This window comes from Marmota monax, unplaced genomic scaffold (assembly GCF_021218885.2).
Source record: "Marmota monax isolate L192 unplaced genomic scaffold, Marmota_monax_Labrador192_F-V1.1 WCK01_AAM20220418_F8-fsc00191, whole genome shotgun sequence".
Classification (NCBI taxonomy): domain Eukaryota; kingdom Metazoa; phylum Chordata; class Mammalia; order Rodentia; family Sciuridae; genus Marmota; species Marmota monax.
In genome coordinates, this window is record NW_026693537.1 from 782,863 (window position 1) to 796,670 (window position 13,808).

Here is a 13,808-nt window from a genome sequence, read left to right on the forward strand (position 1 = left end):
TCCAGTCCTACCAGACACAATCCAACCACTACACGATATGGCACACAATAGTTCTAGAACTTGCAGGTGAATCAAAATCTGTAAGAAAATTTGGATTTATACAGAAGAATGACCTGGATTTTTGACTTCACAAAATTAAGCACAGTAATTATCTCCTTGTGAACTCTTGTAGTCTCAGGTTAAGGAGTATTTGTTAATCTGCCCTTTGCCAAGTTCAACATACGCCTGTTCTTTCCAAGTTTCTCTTCCTCGGTCCTATGTACCCTCAGTAGGGCAGGCTCACTTCTTTATTAGTTCTGTTTGATCTGTAGAAAATTGTTTCTGATAATCTAGACTGGCTGATGCCATGTCACAGTTCTATTATTTAATGCCTCTGTAGCACTCCTTTATATGAAGAAAGATCAAAGAGAGAAACTATAGACACCTGTGCACTCTGTTGAGAGCCACAGCCGAGTTGGGGTGGCACCTAGCATTTTGCCAGTACTTTTGAGTTCTTGTGGAGTTCCCGTTGAGTTCTGGTTGAGCTCTCGCAGAGATTCCTGGAGAGTTTGCGTTGGTTGGTGAAGTTCCGGTGGAGGGAGTTCCAGTTGGTGTGTGGTGTGTTTCTGGAGGAGCCGCGTGGGTGGCGTTAGGGAGAGTTCCCGGGGAGTGTGCTGGTGGAGTTTGGAAATAAAGTTTGTTCCTGCTTGAGTGGCTTGTGATTTGTGCCCAGCACTCAAACATTTCTATAAATATCTTGCACCCCTATTGAAGCATTCAAAGTGACACTGTAATACAACCATGTGAAAATGCTTGCTAAAATGCCATGGCAACTCTCTGCTCTCTGAGCCATCACAATTTATTGAAGACACAAATACGCATATAAGTATGTATTCAAATTTAGTATTTATTTTAATAAGAATGAAGTAATCTGAATTTCAGGAGAGGTAAATTCTAGTTCATTCTTTGCCACTCATTAGGTAGGTGACAAGTCACATTTTCTCTCTGGTATTTAATCATTTATGACAAACCTAGAAAATGACTAAAGCAGGGATTCTTGGCTTTGGCACAACTACCCTTATGGATCGGGTAATTCTTGGGGGTCTGTTTATTGCAGTATATTTAGACTCAGACTAAACCTCTACTCAATTGATGCTATAACTTCCTGATCCTCAAATGCTGATAATCCAAACTGTCTCTGGACATTGCTGCATGCCATCTAGGATAGGGGCCAAAATCAACCTTGGTCAAGACTCACTGGACTTCTCAGGCACTAAAACTCAGAAAACTAGATAATCACTGGAGCACATTTGCAATTTTTAAAAAAGCCTCTAAAATCACTCAGATAGAATGTATAACATCATTGTAAATTAGAATATAAGAGTCATCAGTGCACTGGAATAAGTGTTACTGTTGGTGGAGAAAGTTATAAGAGACCAACAGTTTCAGTGAGATCCTCTTTTCTGTATCCAGATTTTGGAGCTGTCAAAATCACATTGTAAGTTGGTACTGAGAGTGAGATTTTCTCAAAGATAAGATGAAATCCTAATTTGAAGGGGAAGTGGGTAGACATTTGAGGGGTATAGTATCCACTGTACCTGAAAATTGAGAGGCTATCTTAGCAGGTAGGACTCACCTGGGCAGAAGGGGAAGGGTCCTTGGTTCTCTTATCCTGGCAGCCTTCCTCAGGCTCTGACTAGCTTGGTTAGGATTTCCAATCATGACTCTTGGTTGGAAATCCTAGGAACCCATAAAGGGAAATCACTGCAGGGTACATTTTACTATGCCAGGTGTCCACCAACCTGTGGTAATGATTAGTTTTAAGCCCCTTTTAGGTCACCAAATTAGGCTAGTGTCCCTATCAGCCTTCATTATTGGTTGACAGGTGGAAACTACTCAATGAGTGTTAGGAAGCTTAACGAAACTCTTTTTTAAAAAAGAAAACATAAATCATAAATAAGGAATTGTAAAAGGACCAGCAAAAAGTCTGTTTCCAATTAAGGAACAATGGAGACAAGTGATCACTTTCATTGAGCGTTCAAGGAGACCATCCCTAGAGTTAAGACTAACTAGAGAGAGAAACAGTGGGTCTCCCAACACAAGGATGGAAACCATGCAACAGGACCCGAGCAGGAAAGGTTCAGAGCACCTCAAGTAGGGGTCAGCAGCAATGGAGATCTTGACTGAGGATGAAGGCCCATTGAGAGCACAGTATAAGCATTGGGAACCAGAAATCTGGTGCAGTCCTGGTACCAAGCCAAGCTGTGTTTGTGATGTGCCAGGCCTCCCTGCACCTTCACTGATAATTTTCTCTAAAAGTTTGACTGATTAGTGAATATCATTGACCTCTCTGCACAGCAGATTAAAATAATAATAATAATAATAATAATAATGGAGTCCTTATTTGGCCTATTGGAGAAAAGTCCAAATACATATCTCATTCCTATCAGAGCTAGATTACAAATGGCTTTATAGATAGAAAGTTGGACAGAGAGATATATGGAAGAGGGAGGACTTATGTGTTACCCAACATGTGTAACTTCTCACCCATGCTCAGACCTTCAGACAGGAGGAAATTCCCATTTATTGAAACACTTTTAGGAATTTTATGTCCATTATCTCATTTAACATTTTCTCAACAGTCCTTCAAAGAAAGTATCTATTTCTCTTTATTTTCAGAAGAGGATTTGAGCTCAGAATTTGAAAAACCTTCCCAAATTTGCATCTCTTCCAAAGGAAGGAGTTGGAATTTATGAAAAGTTATCTATGCTAAGGCCAAGGCCAACATCATTCTAAATGGAGAAAAATTGAAAGCATTCCTCTAAAAACTGGAACAAGACAGGGATGCCCTCTTTCAAAATTTCTATTTAACATAGTTCTTAAAACTCTAGCCAGAGCAATTAGACAGACAAAAGAAATTAAAAGGATATGAATAGGAAAAGAATAACTCAAACTATCACTATTTGCAGACAACATGATTCTATACCTAGAAGACTCAAAAATTCCACCAGAAAACTTCTAGAACTAACAAATGAATTCAGCAAAGGAGCAAGATATAAAATCAACACCCATAAATTAAAGGCATTTCTGTTCATCAGTGACAAATCCTCTGAAAGAGAAATTAGGAAAACCACACCATTTACAGTAGCCTCAAAAAAATAAAATACTTGGGAATCAACTTAATGAAAGAGGTAAAAGATCTCTGCAATGAAAACTACAGAACACTAAATAAAGAAATTAAAGAAGACCTTAGACGATGGAAAGATCTACCTTGTTCTTGGATAGGCAGAATTAATATTGTCAAAATGACCATACTACCAAAAGCATAATACAGATTTAATGCAATTCCAATCAAAATCCCAATGACATTCTTCATAGAAATAGAAAAATCAATCATGAAATTCATCTGGAAAAATAAGTCTTCTTTTTCTCTCCTAATGAAACAGGCTCAGACTCATAACTGCTTTAATTTACATTGGAATTTTATGAATCAAATTCCTTTCAAGACCAGCCAGTTTTCTTATAGAGGTAAACACACACACACAGACACACACACACACACAAATCTCTCTCTCTATGTATTTTTTCTAGTCCTAAATTCACTCATTTTTTTATTGTCAATGTAAAGTCAGGGACACTTTTATTAATTTTTTCTTCCTTTGAAAACATAAAAAGCTGGCAGAGAAAGGAACTCATGAACTTGATGTTTCCCATCTCCTTCCCTTTCCACCTTTAGGTGGCTACAGGATTCTGGGAAAATATAAAACACATCCTCAGAAAGAAGCATAGAGGGAGGGAAGGTTCCACACTGGAGTGGAGAAGCCCTCACCTGGAAACAGAGGAGTTCAAACAACCGAACACTCACAGTGTGTGAGCAGTAGAGTGGTCAACCCTCCTCACCTTCAGTGTGCTCCTCTGCAGTATGACACCAGAAGCTGTCCCCAGGTGGTTGCAGAGGGGACACTCATAACTAGCATTGATCATGAGTGAGAAACCAGTGTGAGACTCCAGCAAGTCATCCAGTCTCTCTTGGTCCCATTTTGTCCACCCAGCAAGGCTTCATGGAGACCTTTGTCCCAGGCTTGGCATGGCCTTTGGAAGCCTCCACATTCAGAAGCTGGAGAAAGTCACTTACAGGAAAGAGCATCATGATGGAGCCTTATATGTAAGGAAAAACTCACTTCCCTGTGTAACAGGATTCTTAGTCAACAGCTGAGGGAGCCCAGTGTGAGGATTAGAATCACGTGACACTCATCCTGTGCAACTGAACACACCTGGCACCTGGTGTGGGCTTCATTCTCCCTTCCCTGCTGCTGAACAAGCCTTCTCTACTTCCCTCATAAGAAAGTACAATGGTCTCTCTTACAGACTGAGAGTTGGTTCAGTATCTTTCTAAAGAATATCCAAAAATTCAACTTTTAAATTAACTTTAAATTAAAAATCTTAAATTTGTTAGATTTTTTTGAATTCCACATTAAAATGTGTTTATTTAAAATTCAATCACACATACTTTTTTTTTAAATAAAAAACTTCATTGGCTCACTAGAAATGTTTTTGTTCAGATCATCAAACATTTGCAAGAAAAATTTGAATGTTGTCTAAATGGTGTGCAATTTAGGGAGATAATCTAACTATGTCTCCCTGAGTCCTAGCTTTGGGGTTCCTAATTTCAATGAGTCTTGTCTTTCTGTTTGCACTCATGATCGAACTAGTTATGTTCTTTGATGGAGCCATTGGGTTACATTTTCTGGTTCTGTGCTATTATCCACATCCCACGCCACTTGGCACAGAGCAAGGTTATCATCTTTCTTTGCCTGGACCCAGAAAATGAATTTCTTTCAATTTTAAATGCCTAAATGAGTGTAAACATGTGCACACACTCATACGCAGAACATATACCTACACTTTCCACACGTAATTCATTCTGATACTTTTATTCTCTTCCTTTTTAAAACTTACTATATTTTATAATTAACTGAAACATTGCCATGTATATTTTTAAAAACACTTACATGGAAAATAAAACCAAGAAATGAATTTGAATGATGGGGCCAAATTCATGGAATAGAAATGAATTTGAATGATGGGGCCATCCCTTAAAGTTACTTTAGAAACCTCAGTGTATCTTCAGCTGTAAATAATAAAATGCACCTTCGGCCATTATTGTAGGATAAACTGAAGATAAGTTTGTGGAATGCCCATTATGTTAGTCAGACTTTCATTGCTGTGACTAAAATACCTAACAAGTACAACTTAGTGGAAGAAGTTTATTATAGCTCAGAGTTTTGCAGCTTTAGTTTACAGTGGGCTGACTCCATTGCTCTGGGCCCAAGATGAGGCAGAACATCATAGTGGAAGTGTGTAATGGAGTGGTGTTAATTCATTCATTGTGGTGAGAAAACGGGGTGGGAGAAAGGGCCACAAGAAAGATAAATTCTTCTAGGGCATGTCTCTAGTGACCTATATTCACTAGACATGCCTCAACTGTGTACAGTTACTACTGAGTACATCTAAACTAGGATGGACTGATTAGATCACACTTTTTAATAATTTTACCTTTGAACATTCCTGCATTACCACAGGAGATTTGGGAGACACCTCATGTACAAACCATAATAAGCTGTTCCTGGCTCCTAAAATCTCTTGTCCATTTCATAATGCAAAATCCACCTCCGAGAATCTCTGTAGTTTTAACAGTTTCAGTATTGCCCAAAAGTTCAAGTCTAATATTTCATCTTAGACTCTAGGCAAACTCTTGGCTGTGAGTTCCTGTGATGGTCAAGAGCAAGTCACATATATCCAATATACAACAGCACAAAGTAAACATTCCCATTCCCAAATGGAGGAAAAGGGGCACAGAAAGAAGAAAGAGAACCCAAACATGACAAAAACCCAGGCAGGCAAGTGGAAAACTCCACATACAGCATCTAGAACACACGGTGGTGAGATGGGCCCTCTGAAGGGCTTTAACAGCCCTACTCCGTTGACCTTGTCAGTTGCAGCCTTCATGGCCTCTCTCTTATCTTGGCTTTCTCTGAAGCCAGCAGCCTCCCTCAGTAGCCAGACCATGTTACCGACATCTCTTAATTCCTGGGGTCTCTATTCTAATTATGGCTTCACCTTCACAGCCCCACACATCACCCTCTCAGGAGCAGCCCACAGGGACTCTAACTCTGCTACATTTTGCCTGCTCTCCCAAGCCTTCCTTTGAAATCTCTGTGGAAGCCTCTATGCCCTCTTAACTCCTGCATCCTGAATTCCTACTGATTCAGCACCACAGGGATAATGCCAAGGTCTTCCACCAGCCCCTGCAGATGCTGGACTCCCTGGATCACGGCTGCAACAGCTTCTGAGTGCCTGGGCAGCTGAACACAATGAAACAAATTCCTAGCCCCCCCTCCCCTTGCAAGCAGGGTGCCTCCAGGATCTCTTCTCAAACGAATTTTCCTTTTCACATTCTTGAGCCTGCAATAGGTGTGGTCTTGCAAATCCCCAAGATGTCCTCAAGCCATTATTCCTATTGTCTCTGCAAATTACTTAGCATCTCTTTAGAGGCCAGAATATGGTTCTAATAAGTTAAAGAACCATATTACAGCTAGACTCTATTGTTAGAAGTTGAAAAGATGGGAGGATATCTCTTATGTTCAATTTTATGGCAATTAACCAAAACAAGGATGCTTTTTAGAACAGCATAGCCTAAAAAATCCAAATAACTTTGCTAAAAATTTGGTTCTAAGGCTTACATAAGACTTATTAATAAGAACCTTATAATTTAGGAGGTCTTAAATTGTTTCATGTTGTCATAAATGTAATTTGGATTCAAATTTCTTTTTATAAATTGAATTTGTTTTGTTATAATATTCCGCTTTAGGCAAAATTTTTAGCATAAAGATTATATGATCTTGGATTATGTGGGTATGTTTATGTGTGCTACCTTCAAGTACATGTTATAAGATATGTTTACATGATAAAAAGAATCCAAGAAATGCCATTTAAATAGATCTAAGAATAAGTGAACATTCATATAAATTCAAGCTGTTACCTTAGCCTGAATGCCTTTAGTTCACCTAACTTTGACAAATGAGTTAATTTAAATTTGGTAAGATAAAAGTAAAGATGTCTTTAAAGTCATTAACATGTTTTTGCCTATGTTGCTAAATATAAAGATTATATTTATCTCTGTTAAATGTTTAAGATACAATGTCTGTTGCTTTCTATGTTGTTAGTACAGTAACTTTTTGGAATTCTTTACCAAAAAAAAAAAAAAAACCTTAAAATGTTAATTATGCTTGTCTGATGTTTTGGCTTTCTTGGGTAATTTAAAAATAACTGTTCATGGTATGGGCATAAAAACAGACACATAGATCAATGGAATAGAATAGAAAACACAGAGACAAACCCACACAGAGTAGAAGAAACACACAGACACGAACTTACATGAATTAGATGACATAGTTTTCTAATTCTTGACAAAGGTGCTAAAACATAACATAGAAGAAAACACAGAGTTTATTTTATTTTTTTAACCAATGGTGCTGGGAAAACTGTAAATCTAAATGTAGAAGAATGAAATTGATCCCTATCTTTCACCTTGCAAAAGTCAACTCAAAATAGATTAAAGGCCTAGGAATTAGACCAGACACTTTGCAAATTCTAGAAGAAAGTCCACCATATAGGCAGAGGTGACAACTTGCTCAATAGGATTCCTAAAACCCAAGAAATAAAACCAAGAATCAATATGTGCATGGCATTCCATTAAAAACAAACAATGACAGAAAAGGAAACAAGTGAACTAAGAGAGAGCCCATAGAATGGGAGAAAAATCCTTGCCAGCTACTCTTCTGATGGAGGATTAATACCAAGAATATATAAAGATCTCAGAAACTTACTGCCAACAGAATAACCCAATCAACAAATGGGCAAATGAACTAAACAGAAATCCATAGAAATGGCCAATAAACATGTGGAAAAAAATATTCAACATCTTTAGCAACCAGGGAAATTCAAATCAAAACTACACTAAGATTTCACCTCACTCCAGTTAATCATCAGTAAGATAAATAATGATAAATACTGGTAAGGATGTCGAGGAAAAGCAACACTTATACACTGTTGGTGAGGATATAAATTAGTAAACTTTGGAAATCAGTGTGGAGTTTCCTCAAAAGACTACAGATGGAACCACTGTGTGACCCAGTTATACCACTCCTCAGTAGTTATCCAAAAGAATTAAAGTTAGCATACTATAGTGATACGTGTGTACTCATGCTTATAAGAGGGCAATTCACAACTAGCTAAGTTATGTAGTAAGCCTAGGAGTCCATCAGTGGATAAATGGTTGAAGAATAAAATTATGTTATTTGCAGGAAAATGGATGGACTTGGAGAGCATTATGTTAAACAAAACAAGCCAGAATCAGAGAGTCAAGGGCCATATGTTTTCTCTCATATGTGGAAGCTAGAGAGAAAAAAAAAAAATGGAAAAAGAGTGGTTGGGGGAAATTTCAGGAAAGTAGAAGAGAGACCAGTAGATTGAGAGGAAGTGAACTGGGGGAGGGATAGGGGATATACTGGGGAATTAAATTGACTGAGTTAGGTTACCTGTGCGTATGTGTCACAATGTAGTCCACTGTTATGTGTAATTATAATGTGACAATTAAGAAAAATAATAGCTGTTAAAATGAGTAAATTAGATAAATATAAAGGGATAAGTGGTTATAAATATAGACACACATAAAACATTGAGTCATTTGTAAATAAATTAAAGTACAGAAACATCAATTACTAAATATAAGTTCAAGTATTCCTGGCTTCTTAAAGCCTATAAAAAACAATATATTTGGACCTAGTAAATATTTTTTCATAAATTGTTGATATATAACAAAACAGTTTATGATTGTGTTCTTCCTGGGTCTTCATTAAAATACAGTTTTACTAAGAGTTAACATTCTAGTGAACTTGTATAATTCTATATGCAAAGAATACAAAGAGGTAAGCAATACTTTGATGAAGAAGACTACACAAAGCCAAGTATTTTATCTTAGTTTTAAAAGGAGTTATTTGTCTAAACTAAACAATTTTGTAAGAATTGTTTCAAATTTTTTTTTAAAAAAAGGAAAAGGGAAAAGAAATAAAAGAACCTGCTAGTAGGAAAAAAAGAGATATAAAAAATATGAAGATATATTTTGGAGAATGCTTTTGGATAAAAAGTAATTTTGTATGGTAAAATAAATTCTTGTCCTAAATTACAATGATTGGAGTTTTTTAAACTGGAAAAAGAAAAGACAAAACTAGGTCAGTTTGTCCAGGTGTCCCAGTCTGAGGCTTCCTCCTGATTCCACCTGCTCCTGGTGCCTCACACAGAAGAACATTCACCAAAAATTTTACATCCAAGGCCTAAAAGTTTATTGCCCAAGATGATGAATGCTGCCCTGAGTGTAGTTGATGCTGAAAATCAGGTGGAACTTCAGGGAAAAACATGATGTAATTATCAAGTGCTGGGACTCCTACACATACTTAAAGATCTCTCTGCAAGAGCAGATGCAGTTACAGAAGAAAATCTGAAGCTAAAATCAGAACACCAAGTCCTTGGATGATATATAGGAAACCTTATGTCTGCTTCTAGTGTTTTTCAAACAATTGACACAAAAAGCAAAAAGAACGTTAAAAAAAAGACTGATTCTCTTTATGTTTTTATGAAATTGCTTTAAAACTTGGATAAATTTCAAAAGTTACAGTACCTTTGTTTGTGGCTTCATGAAATATTTATGGCAGACATATGAAAAAATAACTGTTGACAAGAGACTTCCACGAGTTCGTGTATTATGTTAATTTATGAAAATGTGCAAATTTAGAGACTTTATAATTAGAATTACATATATTTATGAGACTTGAAGATGAATATTAATCAAATTTGCTTTGATATATAGTTTTAGGAAGGTCTTTTATTATAGGCTTAGTAAAATACACAAGAAAAAGTGACCAAATTCACGTACTGAATGCATAGCTTCATGTGCCGTGTCCACCAGCCTCTGACCCTTCTCCATTCATCTCTTCCTTCCCATTTCCCTTCCACTAAAAAAAAAAAAAAAAAAAAAAAAAAAAAAAAATTCCATTTGTAGATGTAATTTCAGTTAATTACTTATGAGAGTGATCTGAACTCTAATTGTTAAAACTTAACCAAAATAAGATAATTTCTTAGCTAGGGCTTGTCTTATGATATTTAATAATAAGATAGAATTGCTGGTTTCTTTTTAATCAACTGAAGACAGACTGAGGCTATAAAAATGGATTCATTTTGGGAAGATTTGTTAAAAATTTCCTTTTGCACAAAATAACCCAGTTTGCATCTGAAGAGATAGGAGTTCTGCTCATATGTGTGTTAAATAGAGAAAATCTTGAGGAAAAATTGAAATAGGGCATAAAAGAACTTGGTAAGTAATAGTAGTCAACTCCAAATGCTTTCACTCCACATTTATGTTCTCTCTGGCCGAATAGATCTTTTGGGAAATAGATACAAAAATGGATTGAGTTTGAATGATTTTATGTAAACCATGTGTTAGGGAGACTAGTTGCAGTGTGGTCTCGTAGATGTTTACCCAGCAGATCAGCTATTGCAAAAGTCCTCGAGAGAGTATATTAGTATTAGAATCATAAATACATGGGAGAATTTTTCATGTATCATCATTAGATAATTGGTAATATTTTTTGGGTGAGTACCAGGGATTGAGCCCAGGGCATTTAACCATTAAGCCATGCTAAGAGCCAAGTATATGATGCATGGCATTTTTGGTTGAAAGATGACGCTAGCTAGCCATTGAGATGATATGATTATGTTAAGATTTGCATTCATATGGATATTGGACTCCTGTTCACCTCGGCCTGCTAGGGGACTCCTGGAGAGTTCCCATTGGTTGGGGAAGTACAGTAGGAGGGAGTTCCCGGGGAGGAGCTCACGCTGGCGGTTCCGGTTCCGGGAGGAGGCCGCGTGGGTGGATCGAAAATCTTCCCAGGCGCATACTGGACATTGGCGGCAGTTTCAAAAAATAAAGTTTGTTCCTGCTTGAGTGGCTCGTGATTTTGTGCCCAGCCAGACTGCGGCAACGCCATATCCCCAGCCCATCTTATATTTATTTAGAAACAAGGTCTCGTTGAGTTGCTTAGTGCCTTGATAAGTTGCTGACCTGGCTTTGGATTTGCAATCTTCCTGACTCAGCCTCCGGAGTCGCTGGGAGTATAGGCTTGTGCCACCACGCTTGGCTGGCAGTACTTTTACTTCTTTTTTTTTAAGACCCTGCATTTTATTCGGTTGATTAAGTCAATATCTTTTAAATTATAGTAGTTCTATGTGAAAATGGTGGTCATGAGAGGCTTTCAACCAGTGTCTTCTTAAAAATGACTAAGCTCTTATGTCTCAGAGGAACAGTCAGTAAAAAATTTCTGTGCACCCTAAAGTTGATATCCTGAGTCAGAAAAAAACAGCCATCAAGGATCAGGGCTTACTCAGGAAGAGAGTCATCAAAGTACATATTTTTACTCCTCTATAGGGTCCCTTGATTCTGTTGCTACTATGTTCAGATTGAATCAGATTCATGAGACTGATCTTCATCCTTTAGTAATCCTCAAGAATGAGGAGTGAAAATAAACTAGGATATGTTACCAAGCCACTTCCAAGTCCCTCCAGTTTCCCTTCTCCTTGCCTTGACATCGGTTTTCCCTTTTCCTGCCTCAAGCTCTCCTGAGTGATCATCACATGGACTGAGGATGACTAATCTGTGTACAAGACATGGGACTTCACCTGGATACTAGAGAAAAGCATGATATGTGACCAAGGAGTCTGCAAATAGAATGCTGGGCTTATGGAAAATAAACCAGTCTAAGCAGGTTGGACTCCATGTTGACTGGCGTTTGCCCTCAAACCTTCATTTTGATGCATTTTCAAAAACTCCTGACTGCTAATGTCATGACAGTTTACAATTTCTATGACAACCCCATGAAGAAACCAAATATGGTCAAGCAAGGAGGGAAAAAAGAAACTCTTGGAGACAAAAGTGGCATCTTTCTGGAGAAGTCATGAATATTCTGCCTATTTGTCTGCCCTCTGGTCTCTCCTGTGATAGTTTGGGTCTGGAATGTTTTCTCAAAAATCCCCTGTTATGAAAGCAGGACCCCAATGCAGAAGGTTCAGGTGTGGTACTTTTAGGTAGTTCTTCAATCATAAGAGCTGTACTCTCATTTTATGGATTAATAGTTTGAAGGGTCCACTAGATGGTAATCGTAAGCAGGTGGGTATGGCTGGAGGAGATAGGTCACTGGAAGTGTTCCCCTGGTAATTATACCTTATTTCTGGCTTCTTTCCTCCTCTTCCTCCTTTTCCTTCTTCTTCATGGCTTCCAGGAGCTGAGCAGCTTTCCTCTGCCACAGCAGTCCCTATGACGTTGGACTTCACCTTAGCCCCAGAGCAGTGGAGTCAGCCAACCATGAACTGAGACCTCTGAAACTGTGAGCACAAAACAAACGTTTCCTCCTCTAAGTTGTTCTTATCAGGTATTTTGATCACAGTGATGAAAAATTAGCCAACATACCACCCCACCCTGTAGGTCTACATAATCTGACTCCTTTTGTTTGCTCTGGAGAGAGAGGAGACTTGCTTTGAAATTTTGTAGAGTCTCCTGGTCCCACCCCGCCCCCTCCCGCCCCCTGTCCTTTGCATTAAGGCTAGTCACTCCCTCTGGTTATTCTCTGGTGTCATTGTTGGCACTATTTTAGAGAAAAAGAACCCAAGATTGGGGGAAACTCTTGGTAATAGTTCCTGTGTGGTTTTAGTTACACTCGTGCTACAATTAGTCACATCCATTATTAGAGCTACCAATTTTCATTCTGTGGTTCTTTGCTATGTTGATAGATGAAGCAATGTCTATAAAACTCTATCAGTATATCTCTTAGCAACTTTGGAGTTTTATATAATTTTCTATTACCATGGTAAATGGACTTATTTGGTCTAAGTATGGAATTCACACATCTTATTTAGTCTTGGCTCCCACTGGGCAATAACAGATGAGAACAAGGAGGCAGAACACTAAAAAACTGAATGGTTACCCACCCCTGTTTATATTAGGTTATAATATCGGTTAAAACAAGAGGGGACTTTGTTATTATGCAGACTCAGTCAGACTAGAATCTTCTGTTTTCTGGAAAAACTGTCTGAGATACATCTGCTTCCTTAAAGTTTCTTTTCAAATATGTGGCCTTCAGCATGACTGACCTCATTTTGGTTTGGTCTGGTCCATTGGTGCCCGGGGAGGGAAGGAGTGTAGGCCAACTCAATGGCTTCCCATAATTTCATTTAACAGTTCCTCCTTTTGGGTCAGGCTATCACCTAGGTAAAATTCAGAGCATTAGTGCTAATCTTAGTTACCATCATTTTGGGTTTCCAATCTCAACATGTCTTTCACAGGTTACAAGCTCCTTATAGTCTCACATTTCTTTGAATTTTTGTTGTTTTAGTTCAAGAGAGACCATTTGACATTCTTTGAATGGCTGCATGGGAACATTTAAAACTTTTGAGAGAACACGGTTCACCGGGGAGACTATTATTACAACTATCACAGGGTAATACTGAGAGTTTGGAGAATCCCCCTAGTCAGGGTCCCCACTAACCAGACCAACTAAAGTTGAATAGAACAAAGAGAGTGACCCAATAAGGAATCTAACTCACTTTCACCAAACAGCCTCTTATTCATTTTTACAAGTGAGTCCCCACAATACCTGATATCTATCTCTATATGCAACAAAAAGTCTTGGCAACTGTACAGATTTCTTGCTATTTAG

At 37.9% G+C, this 13,808-nt stretch overlaps 1 pseudogene; it reads left to right on the forward strand.

The window, feature by feature from the left end:
* The first annotated feature begins 9,352 nt into the window (after positions 1-9,352).
* Positions 9,353-13,452, forward strand: LOC124102330 (short coiled-coil protein-like; annotated as a pseudogene).
* Positions 13,453-13,808: the final 356 nt, after the last annotated feature.